This window comes from Neolamprologus brichardi, chromosome 14 (assembly GCF_056152115.1).
Source record: "Neolamprologus brichardi isolate AB-2024 chromosome 14, ASM5615211v1, whole genome shotgun sequence".
NCBI lineage: Eukaryota > Metazoa > Chordata > Actinopteri > Cichliformes > Cichlidae > Neolamprologus > Neolamprologus brichardi.
Window position 1 is genome coordinate 27,988,252 of NC_142117.1, and position 25,557 is coordinate 28,013,808.

The 25,557-nt window shown below is 40.6% G+C and overlaps 1 protein-coding gene across 1 annotated transcript in view; it reads left to right on the forward strand.

Moving 5' to 3' along the window:
* rtn4rl1b (reticulon 4 receptor-like 1b) overlaps positions 1-25,557 on the forward strand; it is a 146,209-nt gene that overhangs the window by 1,737 nt on the left and 118,915 nt on the right. The window lies entirely within an intron of this gene.

Sequence of the window (25,557 nt, forward strand, 5' to 3'; positions counted from 1 at the left end):
TATTTGTTCTGTCTTTTGATAAACTGTCTGTTTAGAGGGTTTGTTTCTGTCATGTTCCTCCAGGGCAGAGAAAAACAACATGTTTTTTTAGCTGTCATCAGATCGATTATTGCTGTTCCAGCAGTTGAGATGAAACACATTGTGTTTATAGCTGCTTATAGCTCTGAGAATAGGTTTAATGTCTAAGCCTGTATCCTGACAGTTTCTCATAACTGATGTGGCTCCACACGAAATAGACAGTTCATTCACAGCTTTTATGAGAAGCGTTACAGCTGGATATCTGGGAGAACCGGCGTGAGTCATGATGTAGGTTCTACAAGAAGCTCTTTTCCAGAAGAGAGTTTAACACATGCACAAATATGTCTCTCTCTGTTCTAACTAACAAGCACCCTGGTAAGTGCCGAAGTGATAACATGTAATTATAACGAGCAGATTCTCAACGAGAAGATTCCCCAGAGCACGCAATCATTTTTTTTCTCTTTCAGTGTATATGGCAAGGGTTAAATTAAGAACTGAACTGTACAGAGGTGATTGGCCTCTGAGGATTTGGTACTCATGCTACATTGTCACTTGTGAATCAGCTGTCCAGCCACTGCACAGTGGCAGACAGAAAATCACTTAATTCAAAACAAATGACTTGCCAACATGTCTGGGTCTACAATAGTGAAGCAGAGATGCGTCAGCTTTGGCAGGAACACTGCAGAAGTTCTGTGGTGAATTTGAATTTTTTTAACCTAAAATAACACATTCCAGGGAGCCTGTCTGATGCACCGGGCACAGCATTTACTGTTAGACACCCACCATTCACATACACATAGAAGAAAAACATCTTAGCTGACCCATGTTGAGAGTACACCTCAGGATGACTCCATATTGTAGTTTGCTGTGGCTAATTACCATCTTAATGGAATGGGCACTTAGAATTTACAATGTTGATCTCATAAGCTTCAGGCAATGATTTTGTACAGGTCGTTTATTGTTGCAGTGAGGTAATATTTGTTTGGCTGTGCCCATACAAACAACAAACATGTCTGAAAATGTGCAGGTGTTATAGTGTATAATCAACTGAGACAACACGGTCCACATATCTTTGTTTGACTGATGTTTATGATTCTGCTTTGTGTCTTTTCTGTGACTTAGAACAACTTAGAGCAGCTATGAGGTTGAGTCTGTATCTGGGTTCAGTGCGTGTCTCCTTTACGTAGCCATGCAATACATGTCACTCCATCTCTGTCTTGACTCTTCTGTCTTTCTCACTTGCACCGTCTTTCTTTTTCTTAAAACCAGTCAGCCATAGAGTGGACACAAGGGATGATCTGTCAGAACAGCTCTGAGATGGAAAGGACAAGATGTCCACTGAATATACCATGCCACGGCATGCTGTAATTGCTGCTACATGTTATTCAGGATTATTGGAAGAGGCTCAGCTTAGGCTTTTTGAACTTGGGCATATAACAAATGATCCATGCAGACAGGCACAGAAAGGCATGCAACTTATGTACTTGCTGACTCACTTGCGAAAAAAAGAAATAAAAAAAATCTACTCGCTGTAAAAGATAAAGATGCACATACCCTTGTCCTTTCATAATTACACAGATAGATTTGTTTATGCTGCTTTAGCCCATTCAGGATGTACTGCAGACCTGCATTTCATAGTTTATTTCACTTCAGTAAGCAGCCATAAGTTTCTGTTCATTTTGAGGTAGTATAAAAATCCATTTTCAATGGCTTGAACATTGTTGAGAATATCACAGGCAACATGAAATCACCTTTATTAATTAATCACGCACATTAATTTTGTACTGTCATGCTATTTCACACAGGGAACTGGATGGATGTGTTTTTTTCTTTTTCTTTTTTAAACTGGCTGTCTATGGCCAGGAAACATAAACAAAAAGGCTCTGTTAATCCCCAGTGCTTGAAAGACAAAATTCAAATAGCAACAAGAATGCATTATCACATGACATTGCTATCAGACAGGTTCGATGCTTTAGAGCATGAATTCTGCAAAACTCTGCCTGCATATGAACAGGGAGAGATCACTGAAGGCAACATGTATGGATAAATAAGATATTGACATACTTCCCATTTTATTATGGAAAAAAAAATGAAAGCAGTCTTTTAAATGCAAAAGAAAAGGGTGTCTCATTCACTTTCAGCATGCACTGATAATGCAAAACATAAGCGTATATAACTTAAAACAGAGCTTGTTTATAGTTTCTAGGAGTAGCTCGTCATCCTGTACTGAAAAGAATCACGTACAAACTTTGCCGTGCTTTAAAAACTGCTATGCTTTGGCTGTAATGAAGAAGAAAAACATGCAAAATCACTGATAAATATGATCACTGTAATAAGTCTGAGGCAGCAGTCATTTACCTTTATTAGAGAAACACAGAAAAAATGTCTTCGTATATAAAAGCAACCACCATAGTTGCAAAATCTCCTACTTATGTGTTTCCACAGAACACCAATCCCCTCCAGACACCTCCCATTACATTGCTTCGACCATTATTCCCATTTAGTATTGCACAGGTTTCCACAAAGTGACATCCTTTTCCCATTAAATATTCCCAGAGCAACGTTTGCTTCCCCGAAAGCTTCGTAATTTGCACAAGGAGTTGTTTTTCAGAGCAAAACACTCGGGTCAGCATGTACTTGGTTCAGCTTGTCGTTTGGACAGGTTTAACACATCTGATCTTTTCCTGCTGTTCACCTACTACATTTTGTTGCATCTGTCTCTCCCATAGTTTAGCCCAGCACACATAATAGCAAACTGCATGAGGAATGGATTATGTGTTTCCTTGGAAATTCTATAGCATAAGCAGCACAAGTTTTACCTCAGCACTGATACCTTATCTTTATGCTAATAATTCATGACCATACATTCATGTTCTAAATCTAAAACAGGATTTTCACTGTCTCCCGAAAACAGCTGTACATGCGTGCACAAACACACTTGCAAACACTGAAAGTCTGGTAAGGTTTCCTTTTTTGTGTCAGGCTTTCGAGATAAGACTACTTAGGAAATGCATTTGCACTGACTTCATTTAACATGATGAGCTTCTTTTTCTTTTTTTAATAGAATTTAGCTCAAAAAGAACAAAGGGAACTGGAAGAACACCACAGAGCATGGAAGCTTTACGCTGGTGAGGACATGCATTCGCATCAGCAATTTTATGAATAGTAATTAACTGAAAATTTGAACATGGTAAACTCATAATTGAAAACAACAACAGCACAGTGTCCTCTTTAATCTCCCAACTAGAGTGATTGACAATATATACAGGGATAATTGCTTTTTTTGATATGCTGTAGCATTTAGTAATCATATTTGGAAAATCAGCTGCAACTACAAGCACTGACTTTAAAGTAGCACATGGCTCGTGTTATTTTCAGCACTACCTGGCTGGGCTGGAGGATTTGCTATTAATGATTGCAGCACAATGAATATAGTGTAAGGGGAACACCTGTGGCCTCCGCTCTTTAGCTTTCCAGCTCTGCTCACTTATGCAGGTTGTATCTTGTGGACTTGTGTCAGTGGAATCAGAAATGCTCTTTAGCCACAGCTCCAATAATGCCCTCCACGATATCAAATAACCACAGATGTCAAGGGGCTACTCTTTTTTTTCTTTTGGCAGGAATTTTTTTAACCAGAGCCTGGTATGACTCATAGACATCAAGTGCTATGCTGTTGATCATAAGGCAAAACATTAAAGGAAAAAGATGTCTTCTTGGCTTTTCCTGAATAAGAAACATGGGTTGTGCCCTTATCCATCACAAGTGATTTGAAATGTTTGCTCAGAAATGCCCATCCGTCATTGCTGCAAACTTGCAACCATCCTCAAGACTCAAAGATAGTCGAGAATAGATTCCTTGCTCACATTATCACCTTCCTAATCCGCTCACAGTGTCAGCCTTTTGCTATCACTCCTTGTCAGCTCTGCATTGTTGTACTTTTCAGCGTGACTTGTGTTTCTGTGCGGGTGTGAGGCAGTGCGGACTGATGTCTGAGGGTTTGGAGGAGAGCAGGTTTGAGAGAAGTGAAGAGGATAATGTAGAGAGGAGCAAAAATATAAACCTCAAACTGATCCTCTAAGTCTTTCTAAGCTGCCTGAAAAATAGAAAGCAAATCTGAGCGGAGGACGACATTTCTGGTTCTCTCTGACAGTTGTTTAAGGGTGTAAATTTTAAGACCTTCTACACATCTGTTTAAACTCGCAGGGTAATCAAAACATGAAGTAGATGCGCGAAAAATGAAATAAACCGAGAGCAACTTATTTTTGTGCCGTTTTGCATAAGCTTTGGTGCAAGCTACGAAGGCAACGAAGAAAAAAAATCAATAAAATGGCCCATTGGTAGTCTTAAGACCTATTCTAGAAAACACAGAGTCTAGGGTAATTGGCAGAGGAACATTACCAATTATTGGATAACTGAGTCACATTTATTATCCTGCCACAGTGCACAGTGCATTCCAAATATCTGATTTAGCCAAAGGAGATTGCTCAAACCCAAAAGCCATTTATTTAGTGCCCAATACTCAGGAGTGCTTCCAAAAAAAGAGTCTGGCACGTGACATCTAACAGAAGATGACAAATAATTAACAAGTGTTTATGTGTGTGTGTGTGTACGGTGCTGTGCCTGTTAAAGAATACAGCACTCGCTGGTGTGCATGACACTTCTTTGCTATGAATTGTTGTTGTTGTTGTTGTTGTTTTTTTCTGGGAGCCATTTCACACTTCCCTGTCAACCATTTCACATTGAATTAGGTCATGAGGGCTCTGAGTTCAGAAGTGGATGCTGTGCTCTTACGCAGCTGAGAACTCTCTTATTAATGCGGTCTGAAGAGACATCTGAACGATTAACTCCGCACAACATTTTCACTTGGAATACGAGTCAAAATTACAGAGTGCGCAAAAAAAAACGTCCGTCCATCTCTGTTTGCCCTTTAAAAAGTCACCTGATTCTTGTGTGAACGCCATTTCCTCACTCTTTGTGGTGGAAATGAGATGCAAGGTTGGTCATTAGCGGATGATAATGAGGTGAAAGAGACAAACAACCTAAGCCCTGTTGGTTTTTCTAATATTAATAATTAATTTGCGATTAAGTGGCTAATTGGAGTTTAAAGGTCAATGTCGTCGAGAATGCCATGGATCTTCGAAGACAGGAGGGAGGTGGGGGAGAGACAGAGGGAGACAGTCCAAGAGACTGTTGACAGTAATCCCAGGTGCTCTCCTGTTACTGTGACAGCTCTCCCCCTTCCTGAGCTATCCTCCCCAGGCGACATTGCCTTTGTGTGCTGAGGACAGCAATTCGGTTACACCAGCACCTGGGCATCTGCCCTTTTGCCATTGAGAGTTAGCAAGTTCTCAAAATGGAGTGGCATATCATCAAGACACAGCAGAGGTTAACAAGAGGGGAGAGGGGGATGTCTATCGCACATGTTCGTTGTTCTTATCATCGGAAAGGGAACATATTTGTGTTTTGTGTGGTTGAGATTAGAAACTATACGTTGTAAATGGTCCATTAAGTGTTTGTAACGTTGGCTTGTAGGTGAGCTCAGTATAATAAAGCTACCTTGAGCAGGTCCTTTCTGATCGCCAGTCTGTTGCAGAGCTTCTTGTCTTGGCATTGATTTATCACGCTTATTATGCCTCAGATTATTCTCACGCTCCATCCATATCACAGTCAGAACTCATTTGTTTCATGGTGCTTGATGTAAATACAATGGCTAATTCAGTTTCCCGAGTATGCAGGTTCGAAGGTGCTTCCACATAAAAGTTCTGGCAAATAGGGAGAATTAAAACACTCGAAAGGGAATGAGATGAGGACAGTAACAACCGTCTTCTTTTCATTTTTCTCCTCCTGCCTCCCGTCTCTGGCCCAGTAGCCATCTCCTGTAGATGTGACCTGCTCATCGCTGGCATTAATGAGGCAGGTTACTGTCACAGTCACATCTGAGCTTAGTGCTTGTAATATCTGCCATGTCTGTGTTCTGGCTAATGTTATCTATGTTCGTAGGCCTGTCATGGCTAAAGTTGACTTTTAAGAACAGTCAGGGTTCAGGTAATTGCTGCAACGAATTAATTCAGGCCTGAAATGTGAATTCACACTGTGGCCTACAACTGCAGCACCACTTAAAGAACAGTCTCACGTTATCCAGTCACATGATAATTTGGCTAATTATGACTAATCTTGAAAGAAACTCAGCTTGAACCTTTATTTTTGATTCATCTACTTTCAAAAATTGGTATATATTTGACGCTTATTTGAAAGCACCATTTTCTTTTATTAAATATTTCAAGAGTGAATTGATGCGATACAGCCTGGTACAAGATGTTGTCGCATATAATCGCTTGAGGGGGACAAGAGGATTTACTATAGAATCCAAAAAATAGTTGAATAGGGAAATGTGCGAGCATTATTTAAAAGGCAGGACTGAGAGACAGATGGAGTTGTAGTAATTACAGAATATAGGCCAAGGTCTTTTCTACAATCGCACATCTTTTTATATGCAAATCCCTGACAATTGTCTTAGAATGGTCTTAAATTCAGTCATTTACAGCAGCATAACCATGTTTTGACCTTATTAAGGCTCATAGAAAGGGGATAAGAAAGAATTGGAATTACCAGATTCAATTTACCCTCCATTTCTTTTCATATCTGGCTAAATCTGAGTCACAAATGTCCTTCTGCTTTTGCAGCAACCTTACAAATTGAAATCTATTTCTGGTGCAGAAAGGACCTCTCTTATGCTCCCTCCTTATGTACTGGAGTCCTTGACATTTGTCAGCTTTCCTTCCCTAACAAACACTGTTCTTCTGAATTGGCCCTCACTCATAGAAATCACTGAAGCCAAAAAGTGCTTACATCATAAACACTGGGCATCAAACTCACAATAGAGGAGCAAGGTGCCGTTTTGTGTGGCAGAGATAAGAGTTTTAATTATTCAAGTATTTGTTAAAGAGTATAGAGGACTAGCTAGATTTAAACGACACGCTGAGGTGGTTTGTGACACATAATGCACGCGGCGAATGCTTATAACACGTTAGTATTGTGCTGCATTGCAACTCCAGCCTGCTTAACTGTTGTTGCTGTGCCTTTTTTTGGCAGAGGTGTGGCTGGGAAGACTGTACTTTAGGATGGGGGAGTTGAAAGAGTACAGAGGACTTGTGAAATTGGGAGCAGGTTGTTTTACATTCCAATCACCTTGATCCTGCTGGAATTCAGTTGTGCATTTTAATGAAGCAGTTTCCTTTGCACGTGGCACCGGATAAAATCCAGGTGCCTTTCTGTTTAAGATGAAACTGATTTGAAACAAGCTGCTCTTGAAACATCTCTTTGCTGACCATCATTTTGACACATCAAAGGGACAAATATCTCAACATTGCATTCTAAAAGCAAAGGCCATTTTCTATAAAAACACTTTCAGATATGGATTTTTCTTTCTTTCTTTCTTTCTTTCTTTCTTTCTTTCTTTCTTTTTTTTTGCCTGGGCAGCGCAGAAGCATATTTTCTTTTGGGATTATAATGGTAAGCAAAAGGGGAAAGCTCAGAGCTGTTTTTATGAGGTTTCCACCCATCTGCTGTGGTTGGCAAGGGACCTTGAAGAGAAGGCTGCATCCTGCTTTGCCCGCAGTCAAAAAAAGAGAGAAGAAGAAATAAAAAAAACTGTCAGGCTAATAGAAAGCCACTACCATGTATGCTGTGTCTTGTAGATGCTGCTTCCAGTCAAGGCCTCAATCACACACTGCTCAATTCCCATGGGAGACCCGGGAACACAGAGATGCCACAGTCTGACAGTGAATACTGCAACTGCTGTGCCCCAACACCCCAGTATAACATCACTGTCTAAGCTGTGTGTGCACTTCTGACAGCTCCAGCTCTTGCTAAAACTACAAATCTCTTTATTCCCTTGAAGGCCAAGAACAGCCTATAGTTTGCCCTCAGCAATCATGCTAATATGTCCCCAGTCCGAATACACAGACACGCCTGACATTAACGCATTGTTTAGAAATAGAGCGTAATCTAAAGAGTAAATATAGCAGATGTCATCTGCTGCCGGCTCTCCGATGAAACAATAAACAGAACACGCTGGTGGAAAACGGACTTTTTCTGTTGCTGAGCTGGGGTTACATATGATTTATGAACCGCCACTGCGGTAACAATTCTATGTAGGGGGGGATTGATAGTGTTTGGTACTAAAACTCCTCCGGCTGGGACATTAACTTAGCAGATTTGTCCCTGTCTTCACAAGCAGAGCCTTGTCAATTATTTAAAAGAGCAAAACAACAGCACAGAAAAGACAGCACTTGGTGTGTGGAGCTCATTTACACATCTCTATTCCCAGAAGTCTGCTCATGCATTTAGGCCATAATAATTTGGTCTTTCATCCCTATGTGTCTATCTGCTAATTCACACCATTTCCAATGTGGGTCCCTTCGTCCCTCAAAGACGAGGGCATCAAGGGAAAACAAAGAGGTACTGAGGAGAAGGTAAGAAAAAAAAACTATTATTAAAGACTTGCTTAGTTGCTCACTTCACAGGAGCAGAAAGAGGCAGACAACTTCATTATAGTAAGTGAGCGATCCAGGGCCAAAGAGAGAAGGAGAGAAAGCGCAAAGACAGGCATTAAGGTCCGTCAGGGCTCTAATGGAAGAAGCAGGTTTTTTGTGTCACAGCTGCACTCTCCAATGACGGATGGAGAGGTTAACAGTCACTATGAGTTAGGTAGCCCGGTGCACAACATCCTCAGGAGCTACATGACAGACAAATCCCTCTTAAAGCCAGCCAAACTGACACTTTAGGTTTTAACCCATTGTGATAATAAACTGTAGCCGGGCCACTTTGCCCCCCATGGCATCTGTTATGCAGCAAAATATGCATTGTTTCAACATTTCTGAGAAATGTCATGCATTGTCTTTAAGGGACCTCAAAATTTACCAAAGCAGTCGAAGGTAGGTGCTTATATGCACTGGTAATAAAGCAGATCTCTAACCAAATACATTCACAGGTCGTGTTGCTGTGGAAGAAACAGAAGTTAATAGATTCAATGACATTGTCAAAAAAAGAACAAAAACAGAAAGAACTGATGGGATGGAGATTGGGTAGATGGAGGGAGTGGGGGGGGGGGGGGGATGTCTAGGGGATTTTGTGAGCCTAAGATGGTATCATTGACATGAAAAAACAGTTGACCCCTAAAACTGATGCGCATTTCCATGGACCAGGGCACGTGAGACTGTTCTACTGAAGACATTTATTACAAACATGTGCTTATATGCAATGCTAGAAACCAGGTAATAAACATTAAAACTCGTGCACTAAAAAGTGCACACTGCTCAAAGACATTGAGGTGGGTGTGTTAAAGTCATATGTAGAAGATGTTATAATGGAGCATTTTGATGAGGTGTGTGAATACCTTTTTTAATTTCAGTCAAAAATTTTCACTTCAAACTTATTTATCTAAGCTCTATTGCCATTCATCTATCCATCCATGCATTTTGTGCCACTTATCCAGGTCCAAGTCATGGGGCAGCAGTCTAAGCAAGGATACCCAGACCACCTTCGCCCCAGCCGCCATCTTTCAGCTAGCCTTTAGATGTTCCAAAATCAGTTTGGAGAATAATTTCTCTTGGATGTCGTGGGCCTCCACCTGGTAGCACAGAAACCAGAAACACCTTACATGCACAGGAGGTGGAAAGGAGGTGTCCCAGCCAGATGCCCAGGTGTTTGTAGGAGTCTTTTCTCTTAGTTTATCAAATACATGCTGCTCTTATGGTATCACTAAAGCAGCAGAATAGGCACGAGTATATTCAAAGTTGAGAGAGCTCAGCGCATTTACAACAGCAGCAGTAACTTCATTATTTATAACTATTATTAATCATTGCCAGCACAAAGTCAGACTGGATCAAGCCCTATAAAAGGGGATCAAAGGCAACTATTGGCTTTAGTCTTTAGCGTAAAATGATTAAACTATAGGACAACCTTTTTGTTTATTTTAAATGTTTTTCAATCAAATCTTCTGTTTTCCATATAGTTTTCTACACTTTTATGAAAACTAAGCACATATTACTGTCAGGCAAGGTGTTTCATTTAATTTCACTTTGGTTATTTTGAGTAAAAAAGAAAATTTTTAATACTCCACAATTTGATTTACTTGATGCATTAGGAGACTTACAAAATGCATTGCCATCATGCATAAACCTCAGGTAGCATTGTAAAAGTGATACCCATAAACAAAGGCAAAATAACTTGGATACTCTTAGTTATTCGACAGGAAAATTAGATTTTGATTTCTTAGGGATCAAAGAACATAAAAAATATTTCCTAATCATCTTAATAATCATTTTCCAATTTTTATTTTTCTACAAGTAAGTTTGCTGCTTTCACGTTTACAAGAAAAAAAACTTCAAGTGATAACTTGAGCAAATAAATAATATATAGAAAGCCACTAAAACTTTTTTAACTGCACTGGATGGATTGATTCATTTCAACCAAGTGAGTGTTGATTATTTGCTTTGTTGTATAAGAATAATAAGGACGTTATGGCACCTGAACTCAACTAATTTGTTTCTTTGATTAACCAGATGCTCACCTCTGCCATCCTCTGGATGTGACCAGAAAATAATGAAACAATGACAATGCTCTTTGTTCTTTATGATTCAGTTTGAGACTTATCATAAGGATTTATGACACAATGTTCTTAGCCAAAACAACTACTCTTAACAAGATTAAAAATGCTTTACATACCTTCAGCCCAGTTCTGTCGTTGACTCTCTTCTTGCGGGCTCTTTCATTATTGCTTTTGTTGGCATACCCAATTTTTATGGCAGTCAACATAAGCTGGCACATCTAGTGTGTCCCTGTGTTTTAGGCAGCTTTATTGTGCAGCTCTTTCTGCAGTTTGGCTTCTTTGGTATTCAGATTCATTCCCTGCAGAGAACTTTGCAGAGAATTATTATTAGTAAAAGTGGCATCCATTAAAAGAAAAATGATTTTCCTTATTTTTTATTGTTTTTCTTTTTTCTGCTTAATTAAACAGCACAGAAACAACGTGCTCTTTACAATAGTCATTTAATTTGTAGGGAAGTAAATAGTGACAAAAAAGCCTCTGAAAAGGGAGAAAGATTACCTTTCAGTAACCCCTCCCTTTTCTAGAAGGAGAGCACTCCATCAGACCTATGTTTATTTCCAAATTTCACACCTTGTTTATGATGTTAATATCATCCTTTTCCCAAAGTCTCCACGCAGGACTAGCAACATGATGTGGCAGTGAGAAGAAAGCGCACCCACATCCCAATCTGTCAGCGCCCCTCACAACAGGCCCTGCCACACACATGCACACACACAGCACTGCTTTGCATCTGTCTCTTAGAATGCATACATTTAGTTGGTTTCTCATCTGTGCATGGTGCCTCAGCTTATGAAACCATGAGATGATGGCGCTATTATCCTGTTGATCGGAACAGCTCTTGGCACTGTGTGGGAGAAGTTGGGCGATCTGGCTGCAGGTGTACACGCACATGCACGCACATGCATATGTACGCTCTCTGTCTTGCGCTCTCTGTTGGAGTTTCACACTACTGTTGCTACATCCGTGTATGTATGAGCCCTCTTCAGCTCTCTGCCTCCCACCTAGCAGGTGCAAGCACTTCTATAGAACTAAACAGCTCCAGTTTTTTTCTCTCTACGGACTATTCATCTACTTATCGTGAACCACGTAGTCATCCTGAAGGATGTGATATTATCACGCATGTGGGAAACCAAACAGTTTGTACTATCAAGTTTGTGTGTGTGTGAGTATTCACAATTGAAATTGCCCATAGGTGCAAACAGCTGTCTCTTGCCAGCTGGAATAGGGATGGATGGACTGTTTTAGTAAAGAATTAGTAGACAATACAACTAGAACATAATCCTTTAAAAGCAAATATGTTACCTGAGATCATTTTGTTGTAGCAAGTTGTCCTTAGCGTTCTGCCTTGTGACTCTAGTTTGTGGTATTAAAGATAGTATGAAATGTTTGCAGAAAACCTCTTAAGAATGGATTCTTGATTATTATAAGCTGAAATTCACATGGTAGAAAAATGAGAGACATTCTAGAAGTCAAAGGCATTGAAAACCAAATAATCCCGATACCTAATGGCAGTCAGGGTGCCGTTCCCTAGCCAGAAGAGGTCAGTGCGTCCCTCAGTGGTAATGCCTTCCCAGACAATCATTGATCCACCACCAAAAACCAGTCATTCTGAACGATGTTACAGGCAGCATAACGTTCTCCAAGTTTCTCCAGAACTCTTCATGTCTATCAGATGCGCTCAGGGTGACCCTGCTCTGAGCTGTGAGAGGAACAGTGGGCCAGTGATGGACCTGCCAATTTTGGTATTCTATGGCAAATGCCAATTGGGCACCACAGCGAAGGCCAGTGAGCATAGGGCCCATTACAAGACACTGGGCCCTCAGGCCACCTGCATGAAGTCTATTTCTTATTGTTTTGTCAGAAACATTCAAACCTGTGGCCTGCTGGAGGTCATTTTGTAATTCTGGCAGTGCTCATCCTGTTGCTCCTTGCACAAAGGAGCAGATGCCTGCCCTGTTGATGGGTTAAGGACCTTTTACAGCCATTTCCAGCTCTTCTAGAGTAACTGCCTGTCTCCTGGAATCTCCTCCATGCTCTTAAGACTATGCTGGGAGACAGAGCAAATCTTTTGGCAATGGCACATATTGATGTGTCTTCCTGGAGGAGTTGGATTTCCTGAGCAACCTCGGTAGGGTCCAGGTATCACTTTATGCTACTAGTAGTGACATTGACCGTAGCCAAATACAAAATTAATTTGAAAGTAGTAAGAAAAGATCAGGAGGGAAAAGCGTTCCTGTTTAGAGTCTCATCCTTGCCCCTGTAGTGCACATGTTGTCAACAGTATTTCATTAACACCAAAGCATTAACAACACTCTCTGCTACTTAACTGACGAGATCAATGTCCCAGAGGTTTATTTGACTGGATGCTATACTCTGATTAAAAGGGTTCCTTTAATTTTTTTATTAATTTTTTTTGGAGGGGGGTGGATGGGTATATTTTAAGACCTTGTAATGAAATACAGACAGAACCCAAGTTATCCAACTGAAAATAACAAACCCTGTTCTAGCGTCGTTTAAATGTTTTTTTTTAACCCTGTGTCTGACATAAATCATAGCACATTTTTGTCAAACTGATTTCATAATTTACACTTCAGAAAACTTCGACTTTTTTATGAGTACAGCAGTTGTTGTAACTTAAGACAGAAGTAAGTAATGGACTTGTTCTATCCTTGTTTGTGCAAATTAGTCTCCTGTCTTGAGAAGCAACAAGTACGCAACATCTGTCTGGGTTGCTGATGATTCATTGCTCGGTCGGCTCCCTCGTTCTGCAGTCAGCTCAGTCCTGCTGTGTGTATTCGCTCCCTCTTTGGCTTATGATTAATAGGACACGTCTAAGAAGTGTGCTTGTGTGTTAGCATTTGTGTTTTTAGACTTGTGCTGGGCAAAGAAAGTGTTGTTCCCTGAAGAGTCTGTCGGAACATAAAGGCCATGACCTCTCAGCACCAGTTCTGTGACCCCCACATTTCAGCACGCTCAGCCCCTGCAGCCCTTTAAACACTCACAGATCCAGCTTATCTCCAGTCACAACAATAAACAAGGTATTGTTGAAAGAAGATAGAAGTATTAACAATGAAGCAGGCAAGGTGTTCTTCTTCTTCTTCTTCTTCTTTTTTCTTGTCTGATCCTTGAGGAAAAGTGTTTTTTGTCTGATCCATCACCTCTTGCTGACTGCAAGAATTGCTGGTACTTTTTCATTCTGAATGCAGATACAAAGGAACAGACTAAACACGTAACAGAGGTCACGGAAATATATTTTGTCACAACCGCACGCACACACAAACATTATTACAAAAAGCATCCAGAAATTTGCTTTCTTTCTTTTGATTCTAGTTGTTGTTGTCCGATACACAAAGAGATAGCCGTTAACGCGCCATTACAATCTTATCCAGACAGACAGCCATCAAAAGACAGGACGGCAGACATACCAAGTGGTGGTATTTGAAACAGGACAGCATCAACACAAATGATCGGATCTCACCGCAGCATTTCCTCTTTCCTTCTGGCAGGGATTGTGTGTGCCGCCTCAAAATGAATAATTAATGTAAATTGGAATTGTTAGCAAGAGTGGCAAAATCACAAGGGCTCTAACTAATTGGCAAAATGTTTTTTCCACTCTCTACCTTCTTGCCAGTGGTAAGAAATTAAGAATACCGGGACTCAATGAGATGTTGTTTGGGCCAAGTTCGAGTGAAGCAGAAAAAAAAAAATCGAATGGCCCAATTAATTTGACACAAACTTCATTTAGAATTTGACTTGTCTGATAAATTTCTTGTTCAAATTGAAAGATTAAACCACATTAATTGTAAAAGTTCTCAATTATAGTTTGGTGGCAAAATGTGTCCTTAGGTACAGACATAACATAGTCCATCACCCACAAAGAAAATAAATGCATATTTATACACTGATCTTTTTTTATTTGTAAAAAAAAAAAAAAAAAAAAAAAAGCCTGATTCCTAGCCATATCTGTGCAAAAATATAAACATGAATGAGCCAAGACCATATATACAGCTAAAAGATATTTCTATACTCTGACATAGTACTATAGCGTAACCATAAAGCAGTAATTTAGACATACTGCCCAGATTGCTAGTTTTTATACAGTGTTGGATTCTGTTTCTCCCTGTCATTTCTTTGGCTTCCTTGCTTGCTGCAGAATTTTTTCTCCTCTATTCATCCTGAATTATTAAAAGGTGTTGTGATTCCCAGTATGATTGTGAATCTGGGGCTGCAGCTCTCAACTGCGCAGTCACATTTGCTTGTTTTTCTCTCTCCTCACAGTGCTTTCTCCGTCTTTCCTCGTGCTTTCTCGCTTGGTTCACGAGCCAGAGCGTGATGATGCAGTCTCTACACCCCAAATCTCACCTTCAAGGGCAAAGGGGGAAGGGGGGGGGGGGGGGGGGGGGGATTTTAGATGATGAACACTCCGAAAGTCGTGTCAGCCCTCATCTACGGGGCAAGTGTTTTTCATCTGGATCTGTATTCAGGTCAGGGTGCTTTTCACAGGGTAGCGGAAAAGGAGGGAGGGATATTTTTCTTTCCCATCATGCACCAGCAGTAGGACCCAAATTGGCACAGGGGGTTGGACAGTTTCTCCAGGGATAAGCATGCTGTCTCTTGCCTGATTCCCTCTGAGGGAAATCTGCCAGGGACGTCCATTCACAGCAGCACACATGTCCGTTGTCTCCTCAAACCTAACCAAAGACCCAAGAGACCAACACGTTCTTCCTCCCACAGCTGACCTGTCACCATAGCCAGTGACCCCGCCTCTTTTTCTTTCTTTTTTTTATGCTCCTTCAGATTCCAGTTGCTGCCAGACTTGATGTGCCAGTGACTCTGGCACTGAGAAAAACCACAGTAGTTGCCCTGTGAAAAGGTTATGAAAACAGCTGCTGGCAAATGAAAGATTCATGCAGTGTTACCATATATTTGAGTATCCCTGCCTCATCCTCTCCCTCTGTCTCATTCTCCTTCTCTCTTTCTGGATGATGCACAGATGACACACCAGTCAGTACAGCACTTGGGTCTGTGGCTCTTTTGTCTCTGATCTGTGGGAGAATATTAATGTAGTGTGTGCTGTCTGAGATGGATCAAACTATTCAGTAAAAAAAGGAGGGATCTTTATCTGAGTCCACAAGCAGTGGGTTGTAGGGATTTTAATGTGGCACAGCCTGGATGTACACTCTAATAGGACAGTGTGGAAAACATGAGAGGGATCCTTAGAGAGCAAGTTAGAGGAAGATATGGAGAGAGTTAGATATGGATGGCTAAAGGAGCTTTTTCTATTGCTGAAAGCATTACTAGCTAGTTGAGTTACTGAATTTGAAGCTTTTTTTTTTTTCTTTCTTGCATTCAGTTCCTGGCTGTAGCTCAGGTAGTAGAGCTACCTGCTAATCGGAAGGTTGGTGGTTCAATGTTAGATAGAAAGCACTTATGTAGAAAGAGCACCGAAAATAAAGTGCTTGTGTGAATGAGGCAAGTTGTATAAAGCGCTTTGAGCGCTCAGAGCAGTAAAGCGCTATATAAAAACCAGTCCATTTACCATCTGTGTTGCTCCCAGAGTACATGCATGCAACTCCTCAGAAAATGTTGCACTGTAACGGATGTTCACCATTTAATGAGCTCAAGATGTATCTGGGAAGAACATAGAATAGCAACATAAAACTCAGACAGCTTTGTAAAACTGTGTGAGACAACCATCTAAAGTAAACTAATTGCTTAATTAAAATACTCAGCAAGCCCATGAGTATTAGATTGCAACGTTCTGTAACGCACCAAAATGATTATACTGTACTATTCTGTAAGTCTGACATGAACTAGCACCCTCTTCAAACAGACACTTGATCTTCAATCTCATGTGGTTTTCTTCATACAAATCCTGCCTTGGTCCTTGAAAGTAAGATTTCTTTGACATCAGAAATATCATTTTTTGAAGAAAGCACAAAAACAACAAAAACAACTATTCCTCCAACACGTTTTGTTTTTGTTTTTCTGCTGTTTTTTTGTAGACCACTGTCCCAGGCTGAGGTTTATGAAGGAGTAAAGATGGCACTCAGGAATAAAAAGTGAAAATTAAAAGTTCACTGAAAAGAAATGTTAATTAAAAATGACCAATTAAAAATTATATTGCCAAATGTAACTTTAATTAATTAATGTGATTAAATTCCATCCATCCATCCAAGATAAGATAGGGTCTCTAAGAAAAGAGTATGGATGGATTCAGTATGTTACAGTACACAGTATGCATGCATGCTTTCAGCGCTCTAAAGGTCATAAGCATGGTTTCTGCCCTAAAAGAACGGGTGCCAATTTAAAATATAAATCACATTTGCTTGCTTAAGTGCTCAATATTAAAGATATTTTACAAAAACGCAGAGGGAATAAAGTTAACATTAAAGGCTGCAGGGATTATTAATAGTGGTTTAATGAGGCAGTAGGTAGATATTGTGGGACTATGTAGCCCAGAGTGCCTTAGAGTGGAGTCCTTTTTTTCCAATCAATGTATGGTAATGAGCGAGAAACAGAGTTTGTCCAGCAGAAGGATTGGAATATGAGTACAGGGTTACAGGTTGTTAGGGCTGCTACAGTAAGGAATTGGCAACATAATGATAATGATTGTAAAAGACCACCGAAAGACTGAGGCTCCTTGTAGTATGCACCTGTGGTATTACTTATAATGAAGTAGCAGGGGACTGGGCGATAGAGTAAGACAAAGGAGGGTGTTTTTAGCTGTGATATGTCATGAAACGTTTCATTCTTGTAGTGGGAATTGCCTGTGGCTTAACTATTTTGAGTGATAATCAACAGGCTTCTCAGACACTGCCATGCATTTACTGTAGTCTTTCATAGCAATATTAGATAGCATCTATTCTCGCTAGCTGCCAAAGGCATATTAATGTGAATACATTCAGCCTCTGCGCACATAATCACACCCCGGGAGGAGCAGAGGCTACCGAGATAAATCATCAGAGGACCAGCGAAATCAGAGCTCTGCAATGAAATCCAGTGGTCTCTCCTCCCCAGAGCGTGCCTCCAGGCCTGGATGTGTCCACACCGAGACAGTCTGTGATCAGCTTCAGTGCAGAGAAGACTATGTGGTGGTTGGAGTGGAGGCAATTGCAGATGGACATAGTATAAAAGTGGTGCAGAATAGAAAGGCAACATATGAAACCCTCCGTTTTTTGCGCTTAAAAATTTCTGTATAACTCTGCACTGTAAAAGCATTTAAAAACGATATCTTTCTTTTTTATGGGTGTTATTCAAGCTTCTCTCCATTGATCGACACTCTTGTCTTAAGTTAGCTCCCTCTTCTCTGCCTACCACCATCTCAACCGCCCCTCTTTTTTTATTTTGTCTCCCACACTATCATCCACTGCACTTTTCAGAGTGGAGAAAACTCTTGTTTTGACAGCTATGATAGCTGACTAAATGTCATATGTCTGTTCGAAAAGGTTCTGTGTAACATTTGAATTTATTGCACTTAGTTTCATTCTTCCTCCTATGCTGGGTTTTTGTGTGTATAGGTCGGCTCAGTGTGTGCATTTTGGCTACCGTTTTGTGTGCTTGTCCCTTGTCTCATCGTGAATACATGAACAATAATTTGTATCTATGCATGTTTGAAGCTCAATTACAAATGGGTTCTTGTTTAGAAAGATGAATGTGGATTCTGTGATTTCTGCCTGCAGTGTTGCTGCAACCATTTTTGCTGTTTGTTCACGAGCAAGTGTAACCTTCCCTACAAAATAAATCAATCAAAAACAACTCTATTGTGTGCGTGTCACACAATCAAGTTTAATGTAAGCACAATAGGCAGTTTAAATTCACACTCTTTGATGTGTCATGGGGGACAAGTTTAAAAGAAAAGGACTAAAGTGGAATAAATTATTTAGAATTCATGGCAAATAAACATGTACTCACTGTTATTATAAACATAGCCACCCCTTCACTCATCAGGCCTTGAGGAAGCATTAGAGAACTATACCTACTGACATTAGTGAAGAGGAGGTATGTGTAATGTATGTCGGGAACAGCCTTTTAAAAAAAAAAAAAAAAAACTGAATATATTGATGTACATAAATATCAGATGATAGAAGGCATGTTTAAGTAAAATCAGATCATTGCTATATATATATATATATATATATATATCCAGGCTGTGTAAAGATGCTGCAGAGACAATCCAGCACATAACAGCAGGGTGCAAGATACTAGCAGGCAAGGCATACATGGAACCCCATAACCAAGTGGCCGGCATAGTGTACAGGAACATCTGTGCCGAGTATAACCTGGAAGTCCCGAGGTCAAAATGGGAGATGCCCCCAAGGGTGGTGGAGAATGACCGAGCTAAGATCCTGTGGGACTTCCAGATACAGACGGACAAAATGGTGGTGGCTAACCAACCGGACATAGTGGTGGTAGACAAACAGAAGAAGACGGCCGTAGTGATCGATGTAGCGGTTCCGAATGACAGCAATATCAGGAAGAAGGAACACGAGAAGCTGGAGAAATACCAAGGGCTCAGAGAAGAGCTCGAGAGGATGTGGAGGGTGAAGGTAACGGTGGTCCCCGTGGTAATCGGAGCACTAGGTGCGGTGACTCCCAAGCTATGCGAGTGGCTCCAGCAGATCCCGGGAATAACATCGGAGATCTCTGTCCAGAAGAGCGCAGTCCTGGGAACCGCTAAGATACTGCACAGGACCCTCAAGCTCCCAGGCCTCTGGTAGAGGACCCGAGCTTGAAGGATAAACCGCCCGCAGGGGAGTGCTGGGTGTTTATATATAGATGTATATATATATATAAAACAGTAAGAGCTATTAACTGGCATCCAAAAGGCTCACCTCAGGTGCATCTCCAACAGTAGTTGGAGATGCAGAAAAAAAAACATTTTATATCACTAATTGCTATTTCAAATTCTGTTTTATTATATTGAAAATGTTCTGACACCGTTTGGTTATATTTTCTGGCTACTAATCCAAGACCACATAATGAAGACCACTGTACAAAAATAAAAAAAACAAGTGGTCCTTAATGAGCCTACCCCCACACCACACACATTCCCCCATGCAGTCTTGCTTTTCTTATTTGTGACACTGCATATTACTGAGTTAGGTGTCTCACTGTATGTTTTTACAAATTGGCAGATGACCTCTCTGCTGCTGGGCAATTACAGAAACCTTTAGTTTAAAATATCGCCTTTTAATAGGCAACATTTCATTGTTAACTATGGCCTATTCTTGCCCTGGAATAACACTGTTTAACACTGCATTTCTAAAAGGGGATTGAACGGGTTTTCAAATACAATTTTGGCAAAGCACAATTTTCACGCACATTTAGACACAGTATAAAAGCGAGTCCCTTTGGAGTGGCTCCAACAATACAATATAAGCAAAGCCAAACACATTTTATCAGTATCATCTGAGAACTTTACATTGCCCATTCCCTGTAGAAATCCTCTGTCTATGTTACTCGCAGGTAGTTGGAAGAATTCATAGAGGTGCCATCATATTATCACTGTGCAAAAACACTTTGAATCTATTTTTGAATCTGGCAGAACCTCCTGTGTTTAAAGTGTGCCTCTTCACAAAACAGATAAAAAGAGAGATGCTGCAAAAGCAGATGATAGGTAACATTTCTCCAGAGAGGGAAATCAAGCATAACCGTCATTTTCAGTCTTGCACTGGGTAGGGATATTAAAAACTTTTAGCTCTGTGAGATGAGTTGGGACTCTTTTGTGACTGGAATGCACAGTTGACTGGCACAAGAATAAATCTATTAGATATTTTTCCCTGACTCACTAACGGTCAAAGTTGAATCAGCATTTTTGTGTTTTACTTTGACAAAAGTGGTTAATTACAGCTCTTAACGTTCTCCCTGAATTTAGAGTTTGACCCAACTAATCACAACGTAACACTCGAGGGCTGTGCGGCGCAAAATGGAGAAGGAAGCAGGGATGTGTCACCCAAAACTGTGGATGGAGTGTGAGAGACACTAGAATAATGTGGCCTGATGCTGCAGCCTCCTCAAATGGCCTGGTCAGTTGTCTCTACTGTGATATATGTGAGATCAAGTGCCCCTTCACAGCTGATAATATGACAAGAAGGAAGTCTGATGAAGAAAGGACAAAACTCTTATGCTGGTGTGTTACCATGACAACAACCATCAAGTGCGCTGTCAGTTGCATGTGTGCAAGGTAAAATACAGTAACTTAACAATTTTGTCTCTTCAAATTGTGTATCTGACTCACACAAGGCACCAAGTTATGCGATCAGGTTGCTAGAGCATTAAATTTTCCCCAAAGTCTTCTACGGAACCTCAGACAACCCCAAAATAAACAAATGAGGACTCGAACACAGCTTAAGCTTGCTAAAAACATTTGATTTCATGATATAAGTGGATTATTTTATCACTCTGTGTCTAAAGAGCTTCTGTGAGCTATGTTTTGTGTTTAGCTAAAGCTTGAACACATATTAATGAATTATTCGCATTACACAACAATGCAAGTTGCACACTCTTTTACCTTAAGTTACAGAATAATAAAGTCCTCTCAGTTTGAATATAAATTTAGTTCTAGATTCTTTAGCATACTGATTCTGTTTCCCACCCTACATCAGGTTTTTAGACACATTTCGTAACTCAGGAAAAATGTTCACACAACACAAACCCAACAGAGTTGATGAGTTGTTTTCCCCTCCAGTGGAGGAAGAACTTGACTTTCTGTCTGTTCTACCAAAGCTGCTGAAGAGATCTTACCATACTCTAAGGAGCTTGGAAAGAAAAGTGTCTGGACTTCTTTAAGTTGCTTGACTTCTTTAAGTTGCCTCTCATCCGAGAAGCTTCTACAGTTCTAGGGTCAAATGTTGGAGAGTCCCAGATTTAAGCTCTGTGGGAGTAACCCACCAAGAGGGACAATGGACCCCCTAATGATCCTCTACCTAATCACATGAGCCAAGGTGTGAAAACGGGTGTGGGTCACAATCAGCCAAGGTTTCGGGTGAGCTCATTGTGAAACCTGGCCCCACCCTATCATGTGATTTCCTGAGGTCAGATGGCCCAGGATGTGAGTGGGCGTTAAAGCGTCTGGGAAGGGATCTCAAAACTGGATTATAGATGGCAGACAGTTGGTGTCGTAAACCACCGCCTCTGTTCAAAGATGGTCACTCACAGTGGACATAAATGGCTTCTTTCACTCCTCTTTCAAACCATCTGTCCTCTCTGTCCAAAATCTGAACATTGGCATCCTCGAAAGAGTGACCTTTATCCTTTAGATGCAGATGGACCGCCGAGTCTTGTCCCGTGGAGGTGGCTCCATTGTCCATTGCCCCTCTCGGTGGGTTACTCCCACAGAGCTTAAATCTGGCACTCTCCACCATTTGACCCTAGAACTGAAGAAGCTTCTTGGATGAGAGGTGAAACGTCTTCAAGCAACTTAAAGAAGTCCAGACGCTTTTCTTTCCAAGCTCCTTAGACTACGATGACCTGGATGACTGAGAACCCTCACAGACATCTTACCATACTGTAGCAGCAACCCCACTCAAGATGTGGTTGTCTGCTTCCTCTCTGTTTAATTTGAATTGCATTGTTCAAGGTCTGAACTTGTCTGTTGATCCTGTTTTAATTTTACAATTTCTGTAGCCAACAATGAAAAAAAAAATCTTGAAAAGTTTGCTATGAAAATTGAAATGTTTTCCTGCCAGCTGAAATGGTTTAATGGTTGACCCTGATGAGGTATTCGCTCTGTTGGATGTGACGGACCAGATGGCATATGTGGTGGCCTAGTCTTTGTCTGGCTGTAACGCCACAGGAGGTAAAGTTTGGAGGATACCAGGAAGGAGAAAAAGGGTAGTGTCCATATTCAGGCATTGTGGATATGAAACTTTCCAGCTGTGTTAAATAGACAGTCAGGGATTTATTAAAAGGAAGAGTGGTAGGCAGCTGAGACAAGCAAGACAAAAAAATGTCTCCTTGTCTTTGTCAATTTTCTTTTTACTTTTAAGTACAATCTCAGGGTCATTTTAACAAGACAAAAACAGACATAAAGATTGTAAGTGGTCATCTCTATGTATAGTACAACTAAAGAATATCCTTAAGAGACATAGTTATAGATTTTCTGTGTAGAAGTTAAGATGGATGCAACAGCTAAGAGGTGGATATAGCCACTGTACTGTACCTGCAGTGGAGTGGAGTGCTTTAATATGCTATAATTTAATACAATTACCAAAACAGTTGCTACTAGTATGTTGACTTTTACTAAAAATAACTGATAGAGAGCCTAAATGTAGATCTTATTTTCTCTAAGGAGCATTAGTTGATTACCTTTAAGCAGGTATTTTTAAAGACTGTCTTACAAGGCAAAATAAATTTAAAACAGCAGGAAGCAGTGCAGGCAGAGTTAAAGTTAGCAAGGCAGTGACATCTCTCTATAAAGTGTCTTCATAAAGCATTTTCCTGTAATTATCTTCTGTCACGGTCTTTGCATTTAATGGAACCAAGCAACAACAACCTTCCCCCAACCCCACCCCACCCACCCACTGCTTGTAGCCTATTATTTTGCTGTGAAGTTGTACAGTGTGTGCAAGGATACAGAAAATCAGTATTTCATGAATTAGAGGGCAGCCTATCGACTATCTAAAGTAGGAGAGACACAATGTTGCTTGTCAAAGTTTAATCAGACTGAACTGAACCGAGTCAGCAGCTCATAAGCATATCTGTCACCTATTTATGTTAAAATATATTGGAACAAATTTAAGCCTGACCACCTGAATTGCGGTGTAAGAGGACACGCTCTGCAGTGCTCATTAAGAGCAATTTTATTTTTGGTGTCGTTAAATATATAATAATATATTATAATTAGTTATTGGCAGACTGCGTGGCACTTCAGTTCATTACTGATACTGGGTGAGTAAGTAATGAAGATGTGCTAAAAGATGAGATTAAAGAGTGGTGCTTTTTCTGTTGTCTAATCACTCCCTGCTTGTGTGTGAATACACATCAAACACTGCCTTTTATTCTCTACATCCTCTCCTCCCATCTTGATTCACTCCTTCCTTTTCAACATGACAGCAAAGAAACAACAAGCGATTTTACCGAGCAAACCCTGAACCTGTTTACCCCTCAGTCCTCCAGGGCACTCCTACAGAGACTACAAAATTTCTGCTGATATATAGTTAGCATCCAAGCCATTCAGTTTAGAAATGTTGCCACTGCTCTCGTAAGAAGTGTGGGCAATAAGAGACCCACAACAGCTTGTGTGAAAAGGCCATACCAGTGTGGGTGATACATTACGGCTCCATATACTTTCCCCTCATGGAGTTCTGCCGTATGTGAATCTCTGTTTATGTATAGTAACATCTAGCAGTAGCATCTAGATGATGTGCCCTTGTGAGCTATAGAGGAAGGAGACTGCACAGAAGTGAAATAAACCTGTGATAGCAAATTCATGATAGCAAATTCAGTCTGTTGTGGGAAAAACGTGGCCTCTTGTGACTTGGGGCAAACTAATAGGTTTTGAAGTATAAACAGAGTAAGGTTGGGAGCTGTTATGAGTGGTGGGACATCAGGGCAAAGATTGTCAAGAGGAAAGAAAAGCAATCATGACTAACATTAATAAGAAATGGCAGCGGCACTACAACAACAAAATAAACCTAGAATTGCAGCAACCATGTAAGTGTATGATATCAGCAGGAATAAGGGAAAAATAAACACGCAAAAAAAACGTGTTTGTCAGAGCACGCTAGTGAGCGAACACATGATACCTGGGGCAAATGATGGCGGGTTTGCTGGCGTAACAAATGCAAGGACGCACTGGCAGTTAAAACCCATGTTTTAAACAAATTGACACTCTTTTTTTTTATATGTGTAAATTTATTTTAATGCATTTTTATCTGACTGGTGGGATGTAATTTGCATCCATTACCAAAAGCGTTCCTTATAGCGTGCTCTTTTTCATTCCTCTTGCTTTATCTCACCCAATTTCCAACCTTTTCACACCATCTGTTCTAAGTGTCTCACCAACCACATATTCAATATTCTAACATATAATTCACAATCCATTTCAGAATCAGACAATATGACCGACGGGCTCGGACTATCGAGAGGTTTTGTGATGGAAAAACCTTTGCACAGTAATTTTCCTGCAATCGCAGGAAATCAGCCAGGTTGGGTGCACAGAAAAGCTCACTGTCACTGCTATACTTGACCCAGCATCCAACGTGCTGTCTTTACATATTCTCTCCCCCCCCCCTCTCCCATTTTCTTTAGAAATGTTATATTCTGAAAAATTGTCTGCACCGCGCTGACCCACCAGAGCCTTTGAACGCAGCCTTTCAAGAAGATGCACCCAGGAATACTTCAGTTTTGAAGCCTCATTCAAAAAGTGACTGTCATTTCCATTATTACCTTAGAATATTGCAGTCTTTTGTAAAGTGTTCAGTGGTTTTCCTTGCATGGAGCCCCTAGATTTTTTTCTGAAAACTTGTGGTGTTGTTGATGGTACTTTGTTTTCAATTCTCTTGCTTTCATTGAACAAAGCTTGTTGTACCAGGGTGACAAATGGAGGTGTTCTTTCTGATAAGTCATGACACACTGGTTGTATAGATGCATAGTAGCCTCTCTTGGGAGCTTTGTGTTTTGCACTGTTTTTGTGAGTAGCTGATTAGTTTCCATTCATCTTTTTTGTCACACTTGCTGGTTGGGTGCCAAAAACTACTCAGATAGGGTTAAAATGCACATGTCCACTGTTCACTTTGGGAGTCAGGGGCCTTCTCATTACTGTACATGCACTGGCTTGTTAAGTAACTGTCAGTAGAAGGAAACTAACACAAAGGGAGGAAGCAAATCTGTATAAAGTCCAATGGGACATGTGATCTTTGGAAGATGCAGTATACAGTACGCCCACCCCCCCACCCCTTGGGGATCCCCAACTCCACTGGCTG